Consider the following 18,827-nt stretch of genomic DNA (forward strand, 5'->3'; position numbering starts at 1 on the left):
GGACTGACAATGACAATTTATTGATCTTGGAAGTGTTTTGGATCAAGATAGTCAAAGTAGTAGGGACATAGGAATAAAAATTGCAGTAGGCCTAAGGCAAGCAAGGTACAGGGAGGGAAAGGATAGGTATGTTGGGCATATTGAAGGGAGGTAGAAATGATGCAGAATTGAAGAACGACGAGGCTAAGAAGTATAGTGATCATTCTGTATCCATGGAAAACTTGCATTAAACCTTGACTTTATCTGTAATGAGGGTCTCAGATATTCCAGTAATGTGCATTTGCTGAACTCAACAATGTAAAAAATTATGTTGCATTACAACACATTATTTTGAAAATGTGTCGGGTTAATTTATTTCTATTTTCAAAAAACTTTATTTATTCATAAGTTAGCACCCATAGGAATATGATTTAAATTGTTTTTAGACTATTGGGTAGTTTTAAAATAACATCACCTTTGAACATACAGTAAACAATTCTTGTAGAAAATGTTTTTAAATTTGCATTTACTTTCACCAGAGTATTCAATATGATATTATGAACAGGGGCAAAATAGAAAAATAAAACGAGTTGAAATACATTTTTTGAAACAGTGAATTTCAATCAGTTTTTATAAAGTAATTGATCTGGAATAATGAGGGCTCTCCATATTTTTAAAGCACTTCACCCTGATTTTAAAATTTTGTATTTCTTGAATCAGTTCTCTTTGTTGCATATTGTCATATGCACTTTTGCACTCCAAAGTTACTTGCCAGAAGCTTTCCAATTTAAATCGTGCTATTTTCTTTTCTCTTCTGCACATCAGCCACATTATTATTCTTTGAGAATTCATTAATGTCATAATTGATTCCATCTGAATAATAACCAGAGTTTTGAACTTATGGGTTTCACTTGTATGGGCATCCTAATTGTTATTACTTTCACCTCCTAAGGCCCATTTCATCACTTTAATCAAAGGAAAACAAAGAATTAAACCCATTTCTGAGTGTAAAAACTGTCTCATCCAATTACAAGATTTCAATGGTTATGCATTCTTATATGTTGGCATTTGAAATAATTAAACAAATTTATTGTGCTTTCCCTGGAGATGGCATGTTGGTCTTACTTGCATTTCAAAATATTTCAGTGACACTAGTGGTGATCACCACAAAGGATTTTAGAAAAGTGAAGAATATTATGGTGTCATAGAGAAGGAATCTACCTACATTGCAGAATGGAAGTAAAGAATCCCAGTGACTACAAGTTCAGAGCATCTGGCTGACGAAAAAAGGTGTAAGTTGAATCAACACATGCTCTTGTATATTAATTTATGAAATTATTTTAGATGCATGTATATAGGATGCAGCAACATAAATTCCTTTTTTGAAAGCATTTTGCATTTGAAAAAAGGAAGTTATGTTGTTGCACCCAGTACTTTCATAGAGCAAGTGATAGGTATGAAATGAAAATCAATGTAACGAAACCAAAGTTGATGAGTTCCTTGTAAAATAGGAAATATGAAGCTGAATATTATTAGTAGAGTAACAAGAGCAGGTAGAATATTTCACCAAAGCCTACCATAAAATACCTAGAACTAATTATGATACCCTCCATCAAATGAATTAATGGTTTCAGACTCTTCTTCGTGAAACCTCATGAGGATGAGAAAAATACTCCATTGATTTCAGGAGTTATTTTACATTACTGGTTTCATCGAATGGTTGAGATATTCATAACCTAAAGATATTGGTAATTTTATGAAACTGGTCATGTAAAATAAAATTCCATGAAATGTGCAACATATTTTTCTCATATCCAATACCCTTTATGACATTCTCTTTCAATATGCATTGAAAAGAAAAGTCCAGTATTAGGTTACAAAAGGATACTTAATTTAACTTTCTAATTTCCTCCATACATGCTTGAATAAAGACGTATATCTATCCATCCTTGCATACTTATTTAGCCTCTGTCACATTCATCTATTGCTTTCCACATGCTCTTTCATTTTTATTTTTTTCAATGAGAATTAGCTACCATTGCAACATTTGAAAGGCAATACTTAAGTGATAATGACATTGAGATAATGATATTTTTAAATTTGATTGCTTTTTAATTTTACCAAGAAAAGTTATACGAGTCATATCACTCCTGCTTTTTACAGCTGTTGTTTAAGCAGCAGATAGTATTTTTAGGTACTACTTTAGGTATGTAAAGAGTCATTTCTATAAAAGATTTTATTTGATGAGTATGAAATTACGTTACAGAATATAACATATTCGATATTAATGGTGAAATTCAACTAGTAACTCTCAACAATTATATTTGATAGCAGCACAGAGTGTTTCACTAGTATGTAGGAAACCCATGCTCAAAGTAACAAACAAACCTAAGATAGCAAGTGAAGGTGTACACATTTCAGATCAACTCGACCACCTCCCAGTGGCACTGTTCTTCATAGTTGCAGGAGAAGATGGTAACCGATAGAGGGGGGAAGGGGATTGGATATTCCTGCTGTGGTTTAAGGAAATGGGATAAAGGAAAGGAAGGGGTGGGGTTTTGGATCAGAAAATTGACTGCAATTAAAAAATTTGCAAATGTATATTCATTGCAGAGGATACCATATTTTTCATTCTTGTGAACAGCAATTTCTAATCATCCCAGTGATTTCTTTATCCAACCTTTGTCACTCTCTATGACATACTCCTTATCACTTTTGTTCTGAGGCCACTAGTACGCTTGTTATGCATTTGATGTTTAGTGAAGTCTGACTTTGGATCAATTTATTTGCACATCTTGTTCACTTGTTCTTATGGTAATGGTTCTGCCTACTCGTCCTTTGTACACATACTTTAAAGTCTTGAATGAAAGTTGAAGCACCATCAATTAGAGAGTGTATCCTTTTTTTCTTTAACCTTGTTTAGGAGTTTAAATATATAAGTTTAATAGATTGTAAAATGTCTAAATCTATTACTTTTATTGCCTAGGATGGTATTGTGTCATTTACATATATAGCTTTTAGAAAGGATGCCATTTTCAAATTACTTTTACTTTCTTTTCTGGGAGCATATTTCGAAAATATTTTCATTGTTCCTTCTCCATAAATATTTCACATATTAGCTTTTAATTTATCCATCTTTTCATAATACCCTTTTATTGGGAACTGACTTTGCCATCACAGCTAGGTGTTTTTGACTAGTAATCCTGAAAGAGATCGAGATGGTGCAGGGGCTAACGTACTAACAATCCACCCACAGGGCTCGGGTTCAAACCCGGCGGTGTTGAATATTTTTCCGAGGTATCTCGATATCTACTTGAGGCGTTTTGTGGAGGGCACTTTGAGTGAGTACGCTGGGACGTTAAGCGGCGGACCCCTTGGCGCCTTTCGTTAAGAGCAGGCTTATGCCGGCGATGGGTTTCTCTCCACCCTTCATCCTCTCCTGTCCATCCCCTATGGCCCAAATAACCTCAGCTGTAGGTAGACGCCCCAAAAATACTACTACTGGTTCTTGGATGCTACACATTTGCTGGTACATTTTTTGGTGAAATTTTAATTTAATGGCTGAAAGTCCTTCTTCATCTGTTATTGTAGTGAAAAGAGCATTGCATTATCCTTGGAGCTGCTACGAGAATGTTAAGCAATCCATTTAACCTTACTGAGAATTGATATAATGATTTTTAAACCATTCTGCACTAAATGATTAAAGGTGCGAGTGAAGCAAGGCAAATAAGCCGACCCTGTTAAAATTGACATCACATTAATCTTGAGGAAACATTTCACCACCACATTTTCTCCATCAATTCGCGGTCTTAATTCCAATAGACATTAACGCGTATAAGCCTGAAGAAATTGAACTGATGATTTACGCAATTAGTCTTAATTACAATAAGCCTAAGAATACGCATTGTCAACACGAATTAATCATGTTCGTTCGAAGGTTTCCGCGGCGATGAGTTGGTGATTTCCACATTTTTCGGGCTGCGTCCGCGTATGTCGTTTAAATGTACAACAGTTTCGCCAGCTATCCTGCTGGCGTCCTCAGGTCAAGGATGAAAAGAAGCTTGTTGTCCCGTCTTATATAGGAAAAATCCGGCGCCAATACCGGGAAATTTCTTGGCCAATCAGGGAACGTCCTCATATTTGCGCGGAATTATTCGTTTCCACGCACTGTGGAGTGGATATCCATCCTCTCTGTTAAAATTTTTTGGCCTTTTAACGATTTCAATGGCCTCTCTGATTATTCTCTGGAAGTATTTTCCTTCTTTCGCTATTATTTTAGCGTCGTCGAAGAGAATAGAGTGTCCAGGTTCACTCCAGGCGTGCTCAGCGATGGCCGATGCTCTAAACTGTTTGGCCTTGGTTGCCCTCTGGTGTTCACTCATGCGTGTTTTCAGCGCTCTGCACGTTTCACCGATGTACCATTTGCCACAGGAGCATGGCACTTGGTACACGCCTTCTGATATTAACGGTGAAATTCCATCCTTGGGTCCGGGTAGGGTGTCAGCTATCTTGGTGACGCAAAAAGGGCCGAGAAGGAAGAAAAGAAGAGACAAACCACCGCTGTTCCTGACAGAGAGGAAGACTCCAGACCACGTCCGAAGGCTTACGTCACCATCCCCTTCATCGCAGGGACTTCGGAAAGAATCGCGAGGGCTTTAAGGAAACATGATGTGGTGACCAGATTCAACTGCGTCACCAAGATAGCTGACACCCTACCCGGACCCAAGGATGGAATTTCACCGTTAATATCAGAAGGCGTGTACCAAGTGCCATGCTCCTGTGGCAAATGGTACATCGGTGAAACGTGCAGAGCGCTGAAAACACGCATGAGTGAACACCAGAGGGCAACCAAGGCCAAACAGTTTAGAGCATCGGCCATCGCTGAGCACGCCTGGAGTGAACCTGGACACTCTATTCTCTTCGACGACGCTAAAATAATAGCGAAAGAAGGAAAATACTTCCAGAGAATAATCAGAGAGGCCATTGAAATCGTTAAAAGGCCAAAAAATTTTAACAGAGAGGATGGATATCCACTCCACAGTGCGTGGAAACGAATAATTCCGCGCAAATATGAGGACGTTCCCTGATTGGCCAAGAAATTTCCCGGTATTGGCGCCGGATTTTTCCTATATAAGACGGGACAACAAGCTTCTTTTCATCCTTGACCTGAGGACGCCAGCAGGATAGCTGGCGAAACTGTTGTACATTTAAACGACATACGCGGACGCAGCCCGAAAAATGTGGAAATCACGAATTAATCATCCCGGCAATAACTAGTGCGGGGTTGTGGAATGGATGGAAAAATATGTCAATGTTGCACAGAAAACGAAATAGCCAAAGTTAATCCACCGAAACGCACGAAGTTAATTTAATACACTGCGAAGAATTCAGAATTTGCTTCGACAGACCGTCTATTCTTCGAACCCTTCACTTATCAACATATCCATATAACGGATATATTAAACGGCAGTAAGCATTTATAAAGTCAAAAAATAACATTTGGAAGGTAACCTGAGAAATTTCATTGTAATCCCAGTTTTCCAAGCCAGGGATGTACTTGACTGTTGAGCCCTTTTAAGTAAGTATATTACCCGAGAAAAGAGAACAACGAATGCCTGTTTACTAATGAAAAGTAATAAGTGCTTATAGAGGATAAATCGAGTAGTAACCAAGATGTTCCTATAAAACCCATCTTAGAAGCTGCGTACATTTAAGGTAGGAGAGGATGAATATGATTAATTCAATGGAACGCTTCGTACCTCGATAAACAGTTTTCTTTTGTTTTCTTTGGGAAGCCCGTTCGAAGAGGGCGTTGTTTTACAAAGAGTTGTTGTAGTTACTACCTTGATTGATAGACAGCGCTAGCGCCGCTATACTGCTGCTTGGCTTAAATGTCGTCTCCCATATATCAAATATATTTTATAATATTTACTAATTAACATTACCAAAATATTGTACTGACTTTAGGAAATCACTTAAATGATGTTTGTGTGAAAGCAAATAATTTGCTTTGGTCGTGGTATAATTAGGGAACGGAATAACAAAAATAGTTCAAGTAAAAAACATCAAAAATTAATAATTTCAAAACGAGCCTCATATTTTTTCAATAAACATTTACAGAAGGAATGCTATTTTTTGGCAGGTAGCTCTAAAATCTTCCAAATTTGCTGGGCAAGATGTCAGTTGGGGGATGTACATTCCACTCGAGCGAAGAAAGTTCCTCCTCCAACATCCTACATATACTTTGTCATTTCCCTTGAGGTGCTCTTTTTGAACTTTATTAGATGATTAACGTAATATATGCCGGTGAGCCTACCTTTCCGAGTTTATCAGGATGCCTGTGCATCCATGACAAAGCTTGATTATTGATGATGAACACAAATTTTCCTTTCGATTCTCAAAGATTTCCGATAGAATGTTTCGAAACAACGACCAATGCCAGGCATTCTAAATCGTGAGTGACGTATTTTACTTCGGCCACTGTACGAGTCTGACTTGCGAACGCCAAGGGGGCGAAATGCTTCCGCTCCGCTATTAAATAATGTATCCGTACGCGAGACAAAAGGTTTTGTGAAATCAGGCATTCTTTAAAGAGGAGGGTTTCGCTATTTCACTCGTCAAGGGTGTCGATAGTTTATTGTTTTGCTTGTCCCCACACGCACTTAATATTCTTTTTTGCATGTCCAGTGGTGACGCTGCCGGTACAAAATGTGTTTTTATAGCAACAATACCTATGAACAGCTTCACAGCGTTCATGTTCCTAGGAATGAGAAAATTATATATGACCGCAGAATTTTCAAGAAAATTTGCTTTCCTGAACCTAGCTCCGAAATTATATATATATATATATATATATATATATATATGTGTGTGTGTGTGTGTGTGTGTGTGTATATATATATATCTATATATGTGTATATATATGTATGTATTGTATGTATATATATATATATATCTATATACACATATATATACACACACACAGGTGTGTGTGTATGTATATAATACCTAATATTCCTCAAGGTAATTGATGTTTCCGGAATCACTGTTTAATTGACTTCCACATTTCCTACACTTTTCTTAATAAAGTCTTTATTTATTACTGCACATTTTCTATAACTCGTAATAAGTTGAATTAAATTGAAAAACTACCTTGGGTTTCACGGTGAAAATTCTACCAAAAGATGGCTTGGTGACATCTGAAGCTTCTCAGGGGTATTGTCAAAGATTATGGATTTTCCTAGATGTTGAAAAAGCATGGATTCAGGAATGCTCCTCAAAAATGACTCTTTTTAGTTTTGGGTGCAAAGAGGTGATCGCGCGTGCAAGAGATAGTAGCCAAAGAGATAGTAAACGTGACTGCGGCGATTCTAGTTTCGGGTGCGTGGGCAGGGTGGAAGTTGCGATCGGCCCCCTTTTACTTCCCGGAGAAGTAAAAATACTTGTACCTCATGCATCAGTCTGTCATCCTTTCCCCGTCCCCTTCATATAGGTACTTCACTCTTCATCACTCACACAATCACGAACTTCTTTCGAGGAACGTGAACCCCAGGCATTTGAGTTCTCTCTCGCTCTCTCACACACACACTCAAACAACCAATAATACATACAAGTATATAGTTATTCAAACTACAATCTTTCAGATGCCGGCTGCGGACAAAGGTAGCACGGGAATGTATAGGATAGCGTAGAGGAAGCTTGATTGTGGAAATCGACTCCAGCACCGGGTGTGACCATACTTTGGAGGTAGGCGCTCTGGGACTGGTAGAGCGACTGACGGGGAAGAACGATTGCAGGAAGCGTTCGAATTGTCTATTTGAATATTTAGAGGACTAACAAGTTGACCTACATAATACTTTGAACTCAGCTCACATAAACAAAATTAATGGAAGTGCCACAGGAAAGGGGGAAGGATCGTAGGTAGTGCTAAATGGCTTGCGTTACTTTTATCTCTTCTATTAAAAAAGGAGGGAAGAAAAAGTAAATGTGGGGTGGGTACTGCATCTGGATCGATTGAATGCGTCCTGTGTGGATTTTGTAGTGGACAGATTCAGATAGGGGCTTACTAGTCTTGAGCAAGGCGGAAAGGATAGAAGATGCGGGCGTTTATATATTACTGATGGAGAATATAGGGTTCGCTTCGGAATGCCGGATCTTCCCTTCCACCCACAACTTCCCTTAAATACGCACTTCTTCTTTGACCATAGATGATTCTGAGGTCTTCTTAATGAGGTCAGAGAAAATCACATTCACACAAATGATGTATACCACTCCATTCAAAATAGTTGAGAATACGTAACTGTTTCGTAGATACTCTTATCACTCCCTTTGAAGCATCTATTTTCTTAATTTTGTCCATTTTCTGGAGAATAATGCAAATCGTTGACGTCGACGGATTGTATGTTCATGCCAGATCAGCGTCGCTCACACCATGCTCTCTCTTTTCAATGATTTTACTTTCCATTTTACGTTTATTATTATTCTTTAATGGATGTCTTCTTACGGGTTTATCGTTGGGAACATTTCGAAAAACATTAAATTTGTTATTGTTCAAGAAATCAATAATAACAATAACAAGGAATGATAAAGTTGAACACTAGTTTGGAAAAATGTGTGATCACTGGTCGCTAAGGTGCTTGCGAAACGAGTGATTCAATCAGCCTGAAGCGCAAGGCACGCAATAGCTCCGGAATTCCGTCAATCGCTATGCGAAACGTCACTCGTAAAGCGAGTCACGTTATAAAATAAGTTTTGAGCGTTATGCGAATCACTCGCCATTCGAAGCGCTCGTAAAATGAGGTTCAGCTGTATCTCGTAATACCAATTTGAGAGTACAGGCTTGGTTTAACCAATGTTAGATACACTATCTTGCTCAGGTTTGTCTGTGAAGTGTATGCTGGCCCTTGACACCTGATCCATTTCCCTGTAAACAACGATTTGAATGCGACCTATTCTTCCTCATCGGTTCTTCAGTATACCTGTCAGTCAAAATATCGAGATATATATCACAACTAAAACCCTTAATATAAATATTTGATTGTACACAAGACATCATATTTTATAGCACATTAATTTTACAAAAATTTATTTAAATATGCTATATCTTCAGTCGTAATGTTTGAGACCTTTTAAACCAATGCCATTGCCTTCTCTACCACCTCCTCGTTTTCTCCACATATCCCAGAACTGTTCTGTGACGTTATATCCGTTCTTGTTCCTCTATCTATCTACTCCCCTCTTCGGCATTCCCATACCCTCTCCATTCTCTCCTTATTCCCTCTCCCACGGCGCCTGCTTCCCCAATCCACACGCTGCTTCTCTCCGTGGAACCTCCTCTCGCAAATACCCCGCCCTCTTCCCTCTCACGTCACATGTACAACACGCTGTCTTGCGCCACTAGTGGACAGGTAGCAGAATCACTGAAACTGCCCTCCGTATATCCGTATAATTAATTTACTCTGGGACGAGTCCCAAGCATTGCATTACAATATTGCGCCTACTTTTTATACAACTTACCCGTTTCTGGTATTAAATACTGCCAACACAGGACCTGCTATGCTAGAAACTGTATTTTTTTAATTGTCGCCCAGTAATAAATTCGTTCAAATTTCGACCTTCCACAGCATAGTGCTGAAGGCTGTGTTGCACACTGCGCGACATATGTTCCGTGGCTCCCCTCCCCCTTCAATGCCTCTCCTCATAGGCGTTAGTTATTCTTTAAACCTTGGTTCATTTTTTAAATCACATTACGGTCATTGTTAAATTTCAAGTAGAATTGCTTGCTATTCATTTTTCAACCCAACCACCAATCATCATCGGCCACATTCAATCTGACTAAAATATTAGGTGCATAAATATTAATCAGCAAAAGAGGGACATTAAGAGATATATGGCGAATAAATATTCATTCTCATGGAAATAGATATAAAGAAAATGGATTGGAGCATATATAAAGGACGAACACAGGAGAGGTGGGGAAGGCGGAATCGAAAAGATCACGAGCGCAAAATATATTTCCTTGAGCGGGACTTGAACACCAGATCCATCCAATTGCCGGGCGGATGCTCTAACCACTTGAGCTATCGAGGAAACGAAAGTCCCACTGAGATCTGTGGGTGTTATATGTCACCAAGTACCCCGATTCTTTGGACAAGAGATTGTGTCAGGGGGCTGTTTCACACGCCAAAGGAGAAATAGACAACACACAAGAAGAAAGGATACTGGGTTAGCAATCATACAACATCATAAAGGATAGGAAGTGCGTTTCATGGCACGCATAGCCAGAAGAAAGAGATGAGCCACATTGGCCAAATATACATTCAAACAAAAAATTCCGCCATGTAGCGAACATACAAACGAACGATCGAATCTTCTGTATAAACACAATAATCAACCTGAATGTCGGTTTGGTAGGTGATGGTAGAGTTCACCCAGTACTAAGTCCGACGGCGTGTGAAATTCACACATCAGGGTAGCGGAGCCAGTTCCTTTCCCTGTGCTGGTTATAGTTTCCCAGGAAGATCTGGTACCCGAAAAATCACATAGCTTGGGTGGACCTGCAGGTGCTACACTGGAATTGAACCCGGGCCCCTCCGGTCAGCAGTCCAACGCTCTACCCCCTGGACTACCGCGACCCACACACACACAGGGTGCGGTAACATAACTTCCTTTTTTAAACGCTTTCAAAAAAGGAATATACGTTGCCTCACCCTGTTATTACGTATATATTATTAGGCAATCTACCAGTTAAGGTAGGTTATGGATGGACACAACTACCAAATAATATTTTGTTTCTCCTAACAAAACACAACGCAACATCCTACTCTGCAAGTCCCTCTTCAACCTTTTGTACATCCTTCCTCCCTTAATCCCGACCAATATTCCTATTCTATTCCTGTCATTTCCTCCTTTGTCTCACATTCTACCTTCTATTACAGTTTCAACATCCCACTGCCGATCAACACGCCCTTCATCTATTTTTCCTACTTCCTTAGGATGGTCATCCCCTAAGTAATCATTTGCCCTACTCTCTATCCTTTTTTTGATGGCTCTGAGAACAACTTTAGCTGCGTGGGATATCAAACTTATTTTTTTGTAGTCCTCGCCTGATGTAGCCTCTAACTTTTTGGAACAAGAACTAACACTGATCTCACAAAGTCTTCCGGCTAGATACATTCCTCATAGATGCTATAAATCAGTCTATATAGACGTTTCCTTCCACAATAAAGGGGTGAAAACGCATGGGAAAGAGCGCATTTTTAAATGTACGCACATAAAATGATACCTTTGTGTTTAATTACCCATCATTCCTGTGATAGTAAGAGGGTCACCATATGCAAATGATTCCTATTCCCCAACCTTCCCAACAGAGTTAATGAGTGCACCCTAGCAATACCTACATATAATAAAGAGGATTTAAAGAGACATATTGCACGTAATGAATTTTTCATTCAATAAGCCCGTAAATATTCTTCTAGGTTCATACCACTTGAATTCAAAAGAGAGCTCTTAAAAGGAGTTCACATTCATCCAGATAAATAAAGTTTTAAGTAATGAAAACATACTACATTTAAGAATGCTATTTTAAGTATAAACATCCAATTCATTAATTTATTATTTGTCGAATTGAAATAAAAGAGGAAACAATACTGAAACGTTCATTAGCATAAAAAAGATAGGCATTTAGAACAGACGGATTTACACAGAAATACAATTTTATAAAACAAGGATACTTCAGAGTAAAATGCAATGAAAAATTATTACACCATAACTCTAGGTTGGTCAATCTATGATGAGAATAATAAAAAGTAAAATATTATAATTCATATTTTTAGATTAATCGTGACAGGATATAGTATTCCTAAACACTTTGATCAAATAGGCGGAAATAACTGGTTAACACAAACATGATAGTCATTTGAATTCAATGAATTTTATGAACATCAGTTTCAGAGTTATCCGGTTATCTTTACACCTTCTCAGATATATCACTGATAGTTTCCCTCTCTTTATATGTATCCTAATTATCACTTGCTTGTCATTTCGCAAAGCATTAACCACCTCACTTTCACAGATGCACAAACTTCATCGTTACCGCAAAGCACACAGCTGATTTGAACCAGTATTATCTTGTCAATCCCAACCTCGACACCATTTCGTCAAAATTACGCATATATGCATTAGGGATACAGAGGTGATGGCTCCATAGCAAACACGAATCTAGTGAAAAGATAAATATCCAATGTTAAAATCACTTAAAATAAAATCCTGGCTTGAATGGCAGCATGAATTGGAATAGCATAGAAAAAATGTTTTGAGTGTATCGAGAATGTTTTAAGAACATGCTCAAAGAAGGGAAAGAAATGAAGCGATAGACTCACAATTATGTGCTGACCCCGATTCTCAGGTGGTATTCTGTTCTTCACTTCGTGAATGGTGGACACCTGGCAAAACAACTCCTGGTTTGGTGGCACACAATTTGTTTCCGCTGTATAGATATCATTGTGTCTCTTGGGATCCCGGAGTTCAAATGCCCCCAAATCATGGTATTCTTGAAATTCAGGAGGAGTATCAATGGTTTCATCCCAAAGAACAGGAATAATCTGGCCCGCGAAAAGTAAGAAAAACATTTGCGACCTCATGGCCAGCCTTTACGTCTGGTTTGATATGAGCGGAGGAGAGAGTGATTCACACACGTCTTTCCGCCTCTCCTTCTCCTCGACGACTGTCTTTCCTTGACTACTACGTCAGGCCCGCTCCGCTTCATCTAGAGCCGGCTCCTCTCCGCTGGTCAAGTGGGCCTGTCTTAGTGCGTATAAATCCCGGTCGCTGAGTTCCGAGGCGGGAGGAGAAGGCTGGTTCAAACCCCCTTACGGGCAGTTCGAACTAGTGCTAGTGCGAGTTTGAAGGTTGGCCATCAATATCTGGGTTAAGGAGGTTGAAATATCACTTATTGGCGTAAAAATGCAAAAATGCTCGTTAAGGATTTACGAAATCTGATTATTACTGTCGGATTATAGGTCGCTAGTTCTAATTGAAACGCGGAAATTGCAATACGGTTTAATAGAATTTTTCAATAAATCATTCTACCGACAAATGTCTAACTAAATGACCATTTATTAAATGCTAGCAACCTTACGTCATCAATTACGTAGTGACTGAAATACCTGCATTATTTGCCCATGCCTTCGTACTTATTGACTCAAGAGTCATGCTAGTTAAAGTATATTCCAAACGAATCAGCCACAGTCGGTGTTATGTCTGTAAGTGATTGTTTATATGCGTGAAATCGGGTTGATTTTTTATCATCGGATCATAAGCTATTGACGCACAGGGTATTAGACTTTTTTCGATTATTCATTGTCCTTCATTAAAACTACAGCATTAAAAGTATGTGTATCAATATTTTTACTTGTTAAAGAACACCCCACCGCTCTATCAGTCAGCAGTAATCTCACGAAATCCCGTAGCACCCTCTACGACATCTCAACGAACTCAGAGGATTATATATATACTTGTTTTGTGGAGCATCATTTCAATCAACTACTAGGCAATATGTATGACTGTTTATTAACTTTTTAATTGATATTTCGGGACGTGGGATTGCCGTTCATCGTCCGGTACTCTGGTGATAAAATGCCATTAATTCTCGCAATTCCTCGAGTCAAGTTCGTTTCCATCGCTTCGAGCCCAAGTACCTTTATTATTTTTTTGTTTATGGTATGAACGCGCACATCCTTAATATTACAATGTTGAACCGTTCTTTGCAATTGATTCTCAGCATTTTCCGGCTTCGATAGTTTTATTCTATCAAGATTTAACCTTTAAAGTGGTTTTGTTCCGTGTTACTTTATTTGAGTGCACATACACCAACTCTTCCTAATGTTTGTATCTCTTATTGATATCTTTTGGTTATGGTTTTCTTTCCTCGAGTTGTCTCATCATTAATTTGTAAGGCATTTTTCTGTGTCCTTCCGTTGCATATGTTTTGTTTCATTTTTTAGAGTCCTGTATTTTCTAAATCATTCTATGAGGTCTCTCCTTTGATCTATTGCAGTGATGGTGATCTCTCAGTTATACTCGGGAGTTTCTCATCTGTTTTTAGGTTATGGCGCATGTATTCCTTTCTAGTTACATCGTTTTCCTGTGCTTGTGTTACTCAATCCATGTTTTTTTTACTATCCATGCCATTCATGCATACGCGTCTACAATAAACGCAAAATTGCAGAACATTCTAGGCATTACAAAGTTGAAAACTCGGCAAAGGTGGAGTTTAAAAATTGTATTATAGCAATTGCCAAGGCATGTATGTACAACGGTCAGAAATAGGACAAAAGAACAAAAAATATTGCTTAACGAAGAATAATTCATATTCTGTTTTCGCTGAACACCTACTGTAAAACCTACGCAGCAGCGATTTCACCCCTCATACCGTACACTTTGAAAGCAAAGATGCCAGGCTTGACATCAAAGAGGAGTTTCAGAAGAAGGGTTCGTTTAATATCCCTATCCACCATAAGTCACCTTCAATAATATTCCCCTTCCATTTTAACTCCGGAACACCTCACCCGAAGGAATGCAACAACATCATGTCTAAATGCACGATGATATCTTCTAGGATGATTATTAACATAGTTATCCCACGTTGCCCACCACATCGCTGTACTGAGGCAGAATTTCACGCTCGCCTACAACTGTGTAAAAAAAGCGCAAGGTTCCCCTCGAAATATTCAGCATTGGTGCCTTATAATGAAGCTGCAACCTTCCGCAATAGAATCAGGATTGGTTTTGGTAAAGTTCACTTCTCTCGTTGCAAGATGTTAGGAAAAAATGGGGTGAGAAATTTGTTCCAAAATCTGAAAATATATTCTTGATGAAGTCCTCTGGGCTGGTTTAACGGGGGATATATAAGTGAAACCGTTGAAATGTGTATCTCTACGCGATATATTTTGAAATGAACCCATATTATTTTGTAAGTGACGGAATGGATAAATTCATTTAAATTATTGCGCCCTAAGTTGTACAAACTCCATTGCCGGAAACTACATACAATTCATACGTAAGTATTTTTCTGCTTTCATAAATAAGAAAGGTAATAATTTGTTATGTTAGCTTTAAAAATATGAACGCTTGTTTAAAATTTTGATAAACTATGAATATATATTCTATTAATGTTTTGTTGACTCACCTTTAGCGCAAGTCCATATTTACCTGATCGATTTTATTACATTGCTCGGTGAATGTTCATTGGTGGGTATTTGGCTGCTATTTTGAAATTTTACTCATAAGCTACTGTGGCAAAGTTTACCGTTCGATTTTTCCTTAGTGCTCTGATGGCATATTATTGATATTTTATGTGTCAGTTTGCTTTTAAATTGAAGAATGCCCTAGGTCATGATGGATCTATCCAAAATGTCCATCAATCTATACATTTTGATAAAATATTATATATATATATATATATATATATATATATATATATATATATATATATTTTATAATTTTTTGTTTGAATATACCCTTCATTGTGAGTGGCGATAGTCAGTGGCGTTTGCTCTAATAATAACACTCAACACAGTCAGTAGCGTAAGCATAGGGATTTTAAGCATCAAGGTAAGAAGTTTTTAGGGGAAATGATAGAGGAGGCGCCTTAGGAAAGGAGTCTTAGGTCACAGTGTGAGGACACTGACGAATGTTTCTGCACATCAAATGGCCAGACAAACTCTATTAAAACATGTAATGAAATGTGTGATCCGATTCATCGCGTGAACGTTACCCATCATTTGCCATTGATATATATATATATATATATATATATATATATATATATATATATATATATATATATATATATATATGACACTTTTTGAAAGTCTTTCGGACGTGAATAATAATGTATAACACTTAGCACTAGTGGACACAGACAAAAACACAGAAACACACAAAAGAGAGACTCACCTTTTTTCGAATTTTCGGTGGTCGTGACCACCTTTATCAAGGAAGAGAGGGACAGAACTGAGATACATACATATATATATACATATGTATATATATATATATATATCCCCTCCCCGGACTACAACCTTGACGTGGTGGAAGGGCTTGTGCGTTCCGATGACCCCTAGAGCTGTGCTGGCGGGAGTAATAATAATTGCTCCTGGTAGGGTCACCCATGCCAGATAGGTCGAAGGTTAGGAGCCAGACGAAAGGTAGTCCACGCAGCGTCTGTTCCTCAGTGTGGCGGCTGCAATGGCATCTGACCCCAGTGGGGCGGCCAGTAAGTGATGGTGTCACGTTAAAAACACTATTGAGGAAGGCAACGGGAAACCACCTCAATTATCATTCCCAAGATTTAAACGATGGACAAAACAGAGATTTTGAGCCCTGGCAACTACGGGGCTCGGCCCAATCGGCCGTATGTCGGTCCCGGCAGCGGGGGAGGCAAGGCTTCCGCGGTCGTCATCCCACGAAACCCTTGCAAGGGAAAACCAGCAGCAGCAGGACAGAGGACGCAAGAGAAGAAGACCAAATTAGTTAGAATAGGAACGTGGATTCTTAGGACAATGATGAGGACAGGAAAGTTGGAGAATATTAAGCGAGAGATGGAAAGGGGAAAAATAGATATTTTAGGTCTATGCGAGGTGAGATGGAAGGATAGTGGGGATTACTGAAGTGATAATTATAGAATAATATACAGCGGCGGGGACGAGAGCCAACGAGGGGTTGCCATAGTATTAAATAAAGAGGTAGGAAGAAGCCTAGTCAACATAGAGCAGGTAACGGATAGAATAATACTAGTAGAGATAAAAGCAGAACCGACGAACTTGGTTATTATTCAGGTATATATGCCACCGAGCAACCATAAAGAAGAAGAGGTCGATAGGATATACGATCAGTCAGAGGACATAATCGCGTGTGTTCCTGCAGGGAAACATTTGATAGTGATGGGAGATTGCAGCAGTAGGCGAAGGAAGAGATGGTGATGAGGTTGGGGACTACAGTTTAGGCACGAGGAATGACCGCCGGGAGAAAGCAGTTGAGTTGTGCAAGAGACAGGGGTTAGTTATCACCAACACTTGGTTTAGACACTACAAAAGACGCAGGTATACATGGACAATGCAAGGTGACTCAGAAAGGTATCAGCTAGATTATATTCTGGTCAGACACAGATTTAGGAACATTGTGATAAAATCGCACAGCTTCCCGGGAGCGGATGCGGACTCTGACCACAATTTAGTTGTTATGAATGTAGCGTCCGTTTCAAAAAGATAAGGTAGGGGCGGCGAGTTAGAAAATGGAGTGTAGAAGCATTAAATGGTTTGAAAAGGAAGGAATAGAAACAGGCGGTAGAGGAAATCATGGAGGATAGTAAAGAGCTAAGTACTATCGAAGAAAAATGGGAAAGTTTCAAGAATGGGTTGTCTAAAGCCGCAAAAGACACTATTGAAACCGTTAACGCTAAAAGGACTAGGAAATCATGGATCACGGATGAGATGATTACAAAGATGGATGAGGGGAGAAAATGGAATAATGTCAATACAGAGTTAGGCAAAATGAAGTACAAAGAATCAAACAATAAATTGAGGCGGGCAACAAATAAAGCAAAAGAGGCGTGGTGGAAGACGCAGTGCGAGGATATGGAAAGTCTGCAGAGGAAGGGTGAAATCGGTGCGCTGTACAGCAAAGTTAAATCTTTATCGGGAAGTCAGAAAGGAAGATCTATGCTAACAGTTAGGGATAAGGCGGGTAAGATAATAGTTGACACAGGAAAGATCCAAGGGAGATGGAAGGAGTATATAGAAGAACTGTATGGTAAAGAACATATACCATCAAAGTTAGACATGGAAAAAAAATATGACGTAGAGGAAGATAGCTTAGATCCAGGCATACTAGACGATGAGATAGAAAGGGCATTAAGGTAGATGAAACTAAATAAGGCCGTGGGGGTGGATAACATTCCCGCGGAACGATTGAAATGTTTAGGGAAACGTGGGAGGAAGAGGCTATATGGGTTCATTCGTAGTATTTATGAGGAAGGAATCTGGCCGGAAGACTTTGTGAGATCAGTTTTAGTTCCAATTCCGAAAAAGGTAAAGGCTACATCATGTGAGGACTATAGGATAATAAGTTTGATATCCCACGCAGCTAAAGTTGTTCTCAGGATCATAAACAAAAGGATAGAGATTGGGGCAAATGATTACTTAGGGGATGATCAGTTTGGGTTTAGGAAGTGCAGAGGTACACGTGATGCCATTGCAGTAATGAGATTATGAATCGAGAGGAATATAGAACACAACCAGGAGTTAATTGCCTGTTTCGTAGATTTCGAAAAAGCGTTTGATAAAACGGGAAAACGGGAAAACTAATGAGTATATTGCAGAAAGTAGGAATAGATTGGAGGGAAAGGAGGCTAATCCGTAACCTGTGCATGTCTCAGGCTGCTCAGGTGCGGCTGGGGAACGGGGAGTCCGGATGGGCAGTGTTAGGAAGAGGTGTAAGGCAGGGTTGCCCATTATCACCGTTGCTTTTCAATCTGTATGCAGAGGAAATGATTAAAGAGGCATGGGAAGAACTGGAGGTAGGAATGAAAGTGGGTGGGGAAATCGTAAAATCAGTTACGTTTGCCGATGATCAAGCTTTAGTTTGTCAGTCAGCCAAGGGGTTTCAAGCATTGCTGAGTGCATTGGAAATTCAGTACGACAGGTATGGGATAAGAATCAATATTAATAAAAAAAAGATTATGCGAGTTTCTAGAAAGAAAAAGGCTAAGGTTAACATTAAAATAGGAGGGCAAAAACTAGAGCAGGTAGAACAGTTTACGTTTCTCGGTAGTGTGTTGGACCAACAGG

The 18,827-nt window shown here is 38.9% G+C and overlaps 1 protein-coding gene across 2 annotated transcripts in view; it reads left to right on the forward strand.

Moving 5' to 3' along the window:
• LOC139700562 (protein phosphatase 1 regulatory subunit 7-like) overlaps nt 1–18,827 on the forward strand; it is a 92,228-nt gene that overhangs the window by 26,178 nt on the left and 47,223 nt on the right. For both annotated transcript variants that reach the window (XR_011703748.1, XR_011703749.1), the window contains exon 8: nt 1,126–1,271. The gene's annotated coding sequence lies outside the window, so the exon portion shown is untranslated. The remainder of the gene's footprint in view (nt 1–1,125; nt 1,272–18,827) is intronic.

The sequence above is a fragment of the Hetaerina americana genome, unplaced genomic scaffold (assembly GCF_022747635.1).
Source record: "Hetaerina americana unplaced genomic scaffold, ioHetAmer1.1.p SCAF_105, whole genome shotgun sequence".
Lineage (NCBI taxonomy): Eukaryota > Metazoa > Arthropoda > Insecta > Odonata > Calopterygidae > Hetaerina > Hetaerina americana.